General features: G+C 38.4%; 1 pseudogene; it reads right to left on the reverse strand.

The window, feature by feature from the left end:
- Positions 1–7,955: 7,955 nt before the first annotated feature.
- LOC101041737 (homeobox protein NANOG pseudogene) lies at positions 7,956–8,859 on the reverse strand (annotated as a pseudogene).
- Between the last annotated feature and the right edge of the window lie 730 nt (positions 8,860–9,589).

Raw genomic sequence — 9,589 nt, forward strand, 5'->3', positions numbered from 1 at the left:
TGCTTCTTGCTTTTCAACAATTCACTTAAATCAAGTGTTTGCTCTGATTCCTGGTAACAATGGAGAGCTGACCATGGTACCCGCAAGGCAAATGTTTGGTCAGTGTTTGGCCCAGTGTTTTTCTGCTCCTTCTGTGCTTGACAAGGCGGCCAACGTAAGATACAGATTGTGTGGCTGTCTTTTAGAACATGTTCTAGACGGTAGTGTAAAAGAAGATAAAAATATGCTGCAGAGAGGTAGTAACTTGGATGTTAAAATATTGTTCTTAAAAACCAGTTCCATGATTGGTCTACAAAGAGTCCAAAACCCGAATATATTTTTATTCAGAGCCAGGATTTTCATAGTTTTCTGGAAATAAACAGATGTATTAGTCCCTTCTCCTGTTCTCTCACATTGAACCATCATGTCAGCCCTGGAGCTGAGGCTTGACAATTCATTCTTCTGCCTAAAGATGAAGATTGAGAGAGGATACTATTTCAGTATGGATTTCTACATTTTTCCTTTCAACCTCAGATGAACCACTTCTCCACTCCTAATCTCAGTCTCTACATCTGTAAAATGAGAAAAATGATGTATGCTATTTTTACAGGCCTGATCAGCACTAATGCATTCTGCTCCCAGAATAAAATTAAAAAAAAAAAATCTTTATCCGTCTTTCCAACCACAACAAGTTACCTCCATGTACTCTCTGCAGATTGACTTAAGCAAACTCCAGTACCAGATCCCTTCCTAATAGCTTCAGCGAATTATTTGGGTCATTCCAGCTTTGAGAAGAATTCCAATAAATCATCAGCAAGATTCCACATGCCGTAGGGGTAAAAAGCAACTTCTTTTCCTCTTTCCTGGCCTGGATTTTTGGAAGTGACTCTCTCCACTCTGACCATGTGCATTCAGTAGGAATGTATTTGGATAGAGGGTATCCTGGGCTAGACCCTCATTCATCACCACACCCTCCCTTGGACTCTTGCACCAGTGCCCTTGCTGGTCTCCCTGACCCCAGGTTACTAGGAATAGTTAACCAACTTTAGTATGTATAAGAATTACTCAGGGAGCAGATTGTAAGTGCATATTTTCAGATTTTACCCTGGGCATTTCTGTTTCACTGGGACGACAGTGGCCCCAGGACGAGTGCTTGTAGGAAATGCCCATTAAAACCAGGGAGGACAGGGCCAAGTCACTGGGGGCCTTCAATGCCAGAATTAGTAATCAGGGCCTTGGGCTTTTTGTGCTAAGTGATTAATGGAAAGGCAGGGTGGCCTGTATGGCCCAGTGTAGAAGCATCAGAACTTTGGTCTGGTGGGAACATTTACCTGGTGAGAAATTGTAAGGGAAGAAATGATGCACACCTTGTATTGGCCTAACTAATAGAGTGGTGCTGTGGAAGGAAACCGGCAGACATTACAGAGACTACCTGATTCATGTGCTCCACAGCGAAACCCTCAGGGCTTCTGGAGAATTTTTCAACTGAAATAGATTCTTTTACAGTTTAAGTAAGCTTATTCAAAGACAGAACTGATCTCTTCTTTAGCTGCCTGCTAATTAGTTTCCATACCTGGATACCAGTGTGTGAACACTATTCAGTATTCCTAGATTTTGCTTTCTGCAGAAATTCTTCTTTCCTCTCTCACCTGTCTCTTATGAGTCTTGTTTTTATTTTTGTTCCTTTACTCTTCTGACCAACAGACACTCTCAGAGGCAAATAAATACTCTGTTTACAAAAGAACTAAATGTCCTTGAGTTATTATTTGACAGTTTATTTCTGGAAGATCTGCAGAGGTATTGTTCACCTGTTTATTTCTGGAAGATCTGCAGAGGTATTGTTCATCTATCATAGCAGATATATAACTGGACATACATATATATATCCCTCAGAGAGTGTGTGTGAGAGAGTGTGTGAGTGTGTGTGTGTGAGAGAGAATGTGTGTGTGTGTGTGTGTATGGCAGTACCTATCCCAATAAGCTCTCAATCTATTTAGAAGTACACTGGTTCTATCTAGACCTTCATTTGACTGTAAATATATAGACTTGGCCTAGTCACTGTCCCACTAGATTACTAGAATCAGAGGACACAGATAATAGTGATGCAACTCTTGGAATCACCAGATATATCTGATATTTGTGATTTGTCATTAGTTAGAAGACTCTAGAGGCATAATATGTGACCAGTTAGAATAATCTATAGCAAACTTAATTTACTTTTCTGGTAAATATGTTAATGCACTTTAAGTTCCTCCTCTGCGTAGGAGGAGCTCTTTGGAATGCTGTGGTAGGAAGGTTTTTGCTGGCCCATTTTTCCCTTGGTTTCATAGAACTTACTCCATTGATAATATCTTCCACAATTTCAGCTCCTTCATCGCCTGGGATTAAAGGAAAATTTACTGGGAGTGCTCCTTAGAGACTTACAGGCAAGACTTAGAGAAACACAGGGCAGAGTTTATTATCCACAACATAGAGATGAGAAAAGGGAGATTCAGGGACTTAGAATGACTTGTCCAAAGTCACATGGCTCATGTTCAGACCTGGTGATAAACTTAGGCTTTTGAAATCCAGTCTGTACACCTCATATCATCAAAGTTTTGAAATATGAGGGACAGTCTCATACAATAAAAGACTTTTTTTCTGGACCAAATATCAGTAATGCTACAACTGAGAAGCACAGAATTTTAGGCCCCATTTTGTGGAAGATTTCTCCAATGCTTTGGGAAAATAGACTTTGAAAATTTTAAGCTTGTACATTGAAAACATTCTTTAGGTTAATAATGCAAAGTAAGTTTAGGTTAAATAAAGTGACTGTTGAAAAATTTAACCAACACTGTAAAGTTCAAAAACTTCTTAGTTTATGGCCTAAGTTTTCTTTAGTGTGGTTAGGACAAACCTTATTTCGTTGGATCATAAAAGTGAAATATTTTCTGTACTGTTAGTTATTATTGTTCTTCCTGGAATGCTGCCTTCTGATATCTGTAGTGGGAGAGGCAGCATTTTACAGCTGGAGCACTAGAAACTGCCATGGTGCAATTATAAAATGGGTGAAAGGATATACCCATGAGAATGGCTGCGATTTTGGCTCCACAGTCTTAAAATGACTTCAAGGTGTTATTAAAAGGTAGGAGTTACTATCTTATGTATACAGTAGTTTTGTATTACATGTCGAATAACTATCTATGGGAAACTGTCCATAGCATAAGCTGGGTGTGAAATTATCTGTTCTGAGAAACAGAGGCAGCCACCAATTGATTTTACTTTTTTTTTTTTTTTTTGGAGACAGAGTTTTCACTCTTGTTACCCAGGCTGGAGTGCAATGGCGCGATCTCGGCTCACCACAACCTCCGCCTCCTGGGTTCAGGCAATTCTCCTGCCTCAGCCTCCCGAGTAGCTGGGATTACAGGCACGTGCCACCATGCCCAGCTAATTTTTTTGTATTTTTAGTAGAGACGGGGTTTCACCATGTTGACCAGGATGGTCTCGATCTCTCAACCTCGTGATCCACCCGCCTCGGCCTCCCAAAGTGCTGGGATTACAGGCGTGAGTCACAGCGCCCGGCCCATCAATTGATTTTATACAGGGTTCAGGGTCCCTGCTTTTACCTTGGTGGGCTGTTCTGGATTTATTATTTAGGGAATAGCCTCTGAAGTTAAAGAATATATCAGTGTGAGAACAGAAAATAGTGGCTAATTAACTAGTAAACATTTCAGTGAATGGTGACCCAGGATACAATAGCCATTGACTAAATGCTGTTTGGATGAATCATAAACGGAAGAATGTAGCTTCTGAAGAGCAGTCTGTTAGAACAGATTATTGAGCTCTTTCCTTTGTGTACATACTTATCAATTTTCATTTTGTTCTTTACTTTCTTTCATCAATAAAATAAAGTCCTTAGCATACAGTCGGTCATGGAATTGATAATTTGTTGTGTTAGTTCTTTTTCTTTTACTTGTTTTGTCTTTCATTCCCCATCTATCTTTCTCTTACCCCCTTTTCTCTTCCATCACTTTTTCTTTAAGCATCTTTCTAATTATCTTCATTTCTTTTCTCTCTTACTCTTGTAACCATCCCCCAAACCTTCTCCCACTTTGATGGGATATGATATAAACTAGAAGTATATAGCTTTTTGTATTTGTTGTATTCATTGAATCAACTATTGAATTTCCTGGACTTAATTTAAAAGATGGGTGAATTTAATGTGTAATGAGATTCTAATGAATAATATTCCTAATCTTGATATTTAGCAGTTTCATAAAATTCGAGATGCACTGTTTGAGAGCTTGATTTGAGAGTAGCAAGGTGGGGCCTTTGATAGGTCTATTTTTTCCAGTTCTGGTCTAAGCTCTGTTCAATAATTGTTAGCTCTTTCAATTCATGGAGTCCTTCCTATTCATTCTTGGAAATTGAAATTTACCACATGGTACACTTTTGTCAGATGAATTTTCTGAGGCTCTTAAAGTTTGCAAGCACAAAGCAATACAGTAGGATAATTAGTCTGTTAGTCACTGAGGATGCATTTATTAACGGTTTGTATCACAGAAGTATGGGAAAAATGCATTCCCTGTCCCTTCAAAAACCAAAACAGTGTAATACTTAAAAAACTTTCTAGGTCAAATTATAAAATATATAGGTCTATGATATAATGTCACTTAAGTAGGAACTTCAATAATAAGAAAAATAATTATCAAGTGAGTGGGTTACCAATATTTTATAGTTACGAAGAATGTCATTAACTCTATTCACTTATCTTAGTTTAAAAAATTCTTTACTAAGAAAGTGGACATATTAAAAATGTAAATAAAATATATATAACGAATTTGCATATACGTATATATATTTTTTCAATGAAACAGGATTTCCTTTTATTTGCCTTCAAAAGTAAAGTCTAAATGACTTAAATTCACCTTAATACAAACTCCCCTAGCCTTTAGAGGCTCAACTTGCATTTCTTCAATTGAAAGAGGAGAACTGGCTGCCTAGCATGTAATTGTCTGCAGATACAAGGAAAACAAAATGTCATTATTTAGCAATAACATTTACGTATTCGTTCATTCTTTTTATTTTTATTTTTTATTGTATTTTAGGTTTTGGGGTACATGTGAAGAACATGCAAGATTGTTGCATAGGTACACACATGGCAGTGTGGTTTGTATTCGTTCATTCTTACAGTGCTATAAAGAAATACCTGAGGCTGAGTAATTTATAAAGAAGAGAGGTTTACTTGGCTCACAGTTCTTCAGGCTGTATGAGAAGAATAGCGGCTTCTGCTTGGCTTCTGGGGAGGGCTCAGGGAACTTACAATCATGGTGGAGGCGACTGGGAAGCAGGAACATCTTATATGGCCAGAGCAGGAGGAAGAGAGTGAGGGGGAGGTGCTGCACACTTTTAAACAAACAGGTGTCATGAGAACTCTGTCACGAGAGCAGCACCAAAGGGATGGTGCTAAACCATTGGTGAAAGATCCACTCCTGAGAACCAGTCACTTCTCACCAGGCCCACCTCCAACACTGGAGATTACAATTCAACATGGGTTACGGGTGGGGACACAAATCCAAATCGTATCAATTTGTCTTTTTTTTCTGATTACACAGCTGATTACTACTTGTTATAATTTGTAAAAATGCAAAAGTCATTGAAAAAAATTCACATGCAATTTCAGGTACAAGCTATTGAAATTTTAGCATATTTCCTACCAGTCTGTTACTGTAATTTTTACATAGTTGAGATGTCATATAAGCAATTTTGTAATCTGCTAATTAAAAATTTTTTTTAATTTTAATTTTTGTGAGTACATAGTAGGTATATATTTTTATGAGAACATTAGCTGTTTTGATATGGCTATGAAATGCATAATAATCACATCATGCAAAATGGGGTACCCATCTTCTGAAACATTTATCCTTTGTGTTGCAAACAATCCAATTATACCTTTTAATTTAAAATGTGTAATCAAATTTTTGTTGACTCTTTTTGACTTCATGTGATCTCATTTGTCCATGTTTGCTTTGGTTGCCTGTGCTCGTGGGGTGTTACTTAGGACATTTTTGCCCAGACCAATGTCCGGGAGAGTTTCCCCAATGTTTACTTTTAGTAGTTTCATAGTTTGAAGTCTTAGATTTAAGTCTTTAACCCATTTTGATTTGACTTTCGCATAAGATGAGAGATAGAGGTCAACATTCTTCTGCTTATGGATATGCAGTTTTCCTACACCATGTATTGAAAAGCTCTTTTTTTATATTCTACTTCTTTGTTAATAACAAGCACCATTTATTAAACAGTTATCATTATTTGTCCATATGAATTTTCTCATGACTTTGAAGTGCTTTCTAATCATAATTGTAAATAGCTACTTTTAGTAGTCTTTTTTTTCTTTTTTATTAAACTTTAAGTTTTGGGATACATGTGCAGAACGTGCAGGTTTGTTACACAGGTATACACGTTCCATGGTAGTTTGCTGGACCTATCTACCTGTTATCTACGTTAGATATTTCTCTTCCTGCTGTCCGTCCTCTTGCCATTCACCCTTCGACAGGCCTTGGTGTGTGATGTTCCCCTCCCTGTGTCCATGTGTTCTTATTGTTCAACTCCCACTTATGAGTGAGAACACGTGGTGTTTGGTTTTCTGTTCCTGTGTTAGTTTGCTAAGAATGATGGTTTCCAGCTTCATGCATGTCCCTGCAAAGGACATGAATTCATCGTTTTTTTATGGCTACATAGTATTCTGTGAGTAGTCTGTGGTGTATATATGCCACATTTTCTTTATCCAGTCTATTATTGATGGGCATTTGGGTTGGTTCCAAGTCTGTGCTACTGTGAATAGTGCCACAATAAACATATGTGGGCATGTGTCTTCGTAGTAGAATGATTTATAATCCTTTGGGTAGATACCCAGTAATGGGATTGCTGGGTCAAATGGTATTTCTGGTTTTAGATCCTTGAGGAATTGCCACACTGTCTTCCACAATGGTTGAACTAATTTACACTCCCACCAGCAGTGTACCTATTTTGTTAATCTTTTCAAAAACGAGCTCTTGGTTTCAACGATTTTTTTGAAAGGAAAAATGGTTGTTTTATACATTTGTACTTAAACCAGCCAAAGTAGTACTGATGCCATTATGATTCAGGAAATACAAGACCTCTTTTCACAAATATTAGCATAACCAACAAAATAGGGACTATAATACAACAGAGCCAAAAAGGGCTGAGGAAATCAATGAAGTACGTTACAACTTAACCCTTCACCTCAATAAAGTTTTTTTTTTTTTTTTTTTTTTGAGATGAGGTCTCACTCTGTGGAGCATACTGGAATGCAGTGTCGTGATCTTGGCTCACTGCAAAATCATTCAAGTGATTCTCCTGCCTCAGCCTCTTCAATAGCTGGAACTATGGGCATGCACCACCACACCTAGCTAAATTTTTGTATTTTTAGTAGAGACGGGGTTTCACCATCTTGGCTAGACTTGTCTAAAACTTTTAATCTGAGGTGATCTGCCTGCCTTGGCCTCCCAAAGTGCTAGGATTAGAGGTGTGAGTCACCGAGCCTGACCTCAATAGAGTACTTTTTAAATTAAGTAAAGCCTCTTAATCCCAAACAATAGGAATATAATTTAATCACACCAATTTGTACTTTTATTTCTTATTCTTGAGGTTAGGTTCTAAACCCTAAAGATATCCAAACTAGGATTAGATCTATTTATCTGTAGCCAGAGACAGCTTCTATCATGCTGTCCTTAGCAGTCAAGGTTATTAAAATGTCTTTTCTCCAGGAAGATCCAATAGGAGAAAAGAAAGAAACTTCCCTGATTAGGCTCCAACCCTACCCAACCTTCCATCAAATTGATTGGATAGGCATAATGGAAACCAGAACACATGATTCCCAAACAAGAAAAATCCTCTGAGGGAGGGGAGAAGGGGAGAGGAAGGATTCAGCCAGTGCCCAGACTGAAATTGAGTGATATCAATTTCACTCATCTTCACACCTCTTCAGGTTGCATGTTTGTGGAGTAGTTTAGGAATAAATCCATGGTTTGTGGCATACTAAAATACCTAGTGATCTGCTGTATTATATTATAGCTTTCTCCTGCAGTTTCCAAGGCAGCCTCCAAGTCACTGGCAGGAGAATTTGGCTGGAACTGCCTGCAGAACTATAGAGATTCCTCTCCACAGTTATAGAAGGGACTGTTCCAGTCCTGATTGTTCCAGAACAGGGTGCACCAGATCTGAGTGTTCCAGGAGTGGTTGCTCCAGGACTGGATGTTCTGAGTTTGGTTGTTCCAGGTTGAGTGGCTCCAGGTCTGGTTACTCCACAGTGGAAAGTTCCCAGTTGTGTTCATCAAGCATCCCTGGTAGTAGGAAGAATAGAGGCTGGGATAGGTAGGTGCTGAGGCCTTCTGCATCACACTATTGCTATTGTTTGGCCAGTTGGTTTTCCGCCACCTCTTAGATTTCATTCTCAGATTCTGGAACCAGGTCTTAATCTGTTTGTAGTGGAGGTTCAGGATGTTGGAAAGTTCTTTTGCATCTGCTGGAGGCTGAGGTATTTCTGTCTCTGAAATCTATCATTGAGTACATATAGCTTGGTGGAAGAGAACACAGTTCTGGCCTTCTGTTTCTTGACCAGGACCTTGTCTTTCTTTTTTGTGGCACTCTTCTCTGAAGAAGTGGGTGGTTTGCCTTTGGGACTGGTAGAAGAATCAGGGTTGTTCTGAATAAGCAGGTCCATGGAGGAAGGAATAATAGAGACATTCTCCTTGTGAGGCATCTCAGCAGAAGACATTTGCAGGGTGGATAGTTTTCTTCAGACCCACAAATCACAGGTATAGGTTAAGAGTGTTTGGAATAAGGAAGGCTTTGTGGACAAGCTGGATCAACACTCATGTTATTATTGGGGAAAAGGAGGAAAAATTTAGGAGCTGGATTGGAAAAAAGGCTAAAGTGGCTTTAAGACTTTTTTTCTGGAAGATATTAGAGAAATATGACCTCCAGAAGTGAAAATATCAAGTTTGGATGAAGTGAGTCACCTCCACAATAACAGGAGACAACCAGCTCAGTCCAGCAAAATGTTAAAGTCCTCAGATTCAGTGATTTTTTTAAAAGGATTTTTGTGTGTCTCTATCTCCTTCAGTTCTGCTCTGATCTTAATTATTTCTTGTCTTCTGCTAGCTTTTGAATTTGTTTGATCTTGCTCCTATAGTTCTTTTAATTGTGACAATAGGGTGTTGATTTTAGATCTTTGCTCACTTCTCATGTGGGCATTTATTGCTATAAATTTCCCTCTAGACATTGCGTTAAATGTGTCCCAGAGATTCTGGTATGTTGTGTCTTCATTCTCATCAGTTTTGAAGAAGAACATCTTTATTTCTGCCTTCATTCCATTATTTATCCCGTAGTCATTCAGGAGCAGGTTGTTCAGTTTCCATGTAGTTGTGAGGTTATGAGTGAGTTTCTTAATCCTGAGTTCTAATTTGATTGCACTGTGGTCTGAGAGACTGTTTGTTATGATTTCTGTTCTTTTACATTACTGAAGAGTGTTTTACTTCCAGTTATGTGGTCAATTTTAGAGTAAGTGCGATGTGGTTCTGAGAAGAATGTATATTCTGTTGTTTTG

The sequence above is a fragment of the Saimiri boliviensis genome, chromosome 3 (genome assembly GCF_048565385.1).
Source record: "Saimiri boliviensis isolate mSaiBol1 chromosome 3, mSaiBol1.pri, whole genome shotgun sequence".
Lineage (NCBI taxonomy): Eukaryota > Metazoa > Chordata > Mammalia > Primates > Cebidae > Saimiri > Saimiri boliviensis.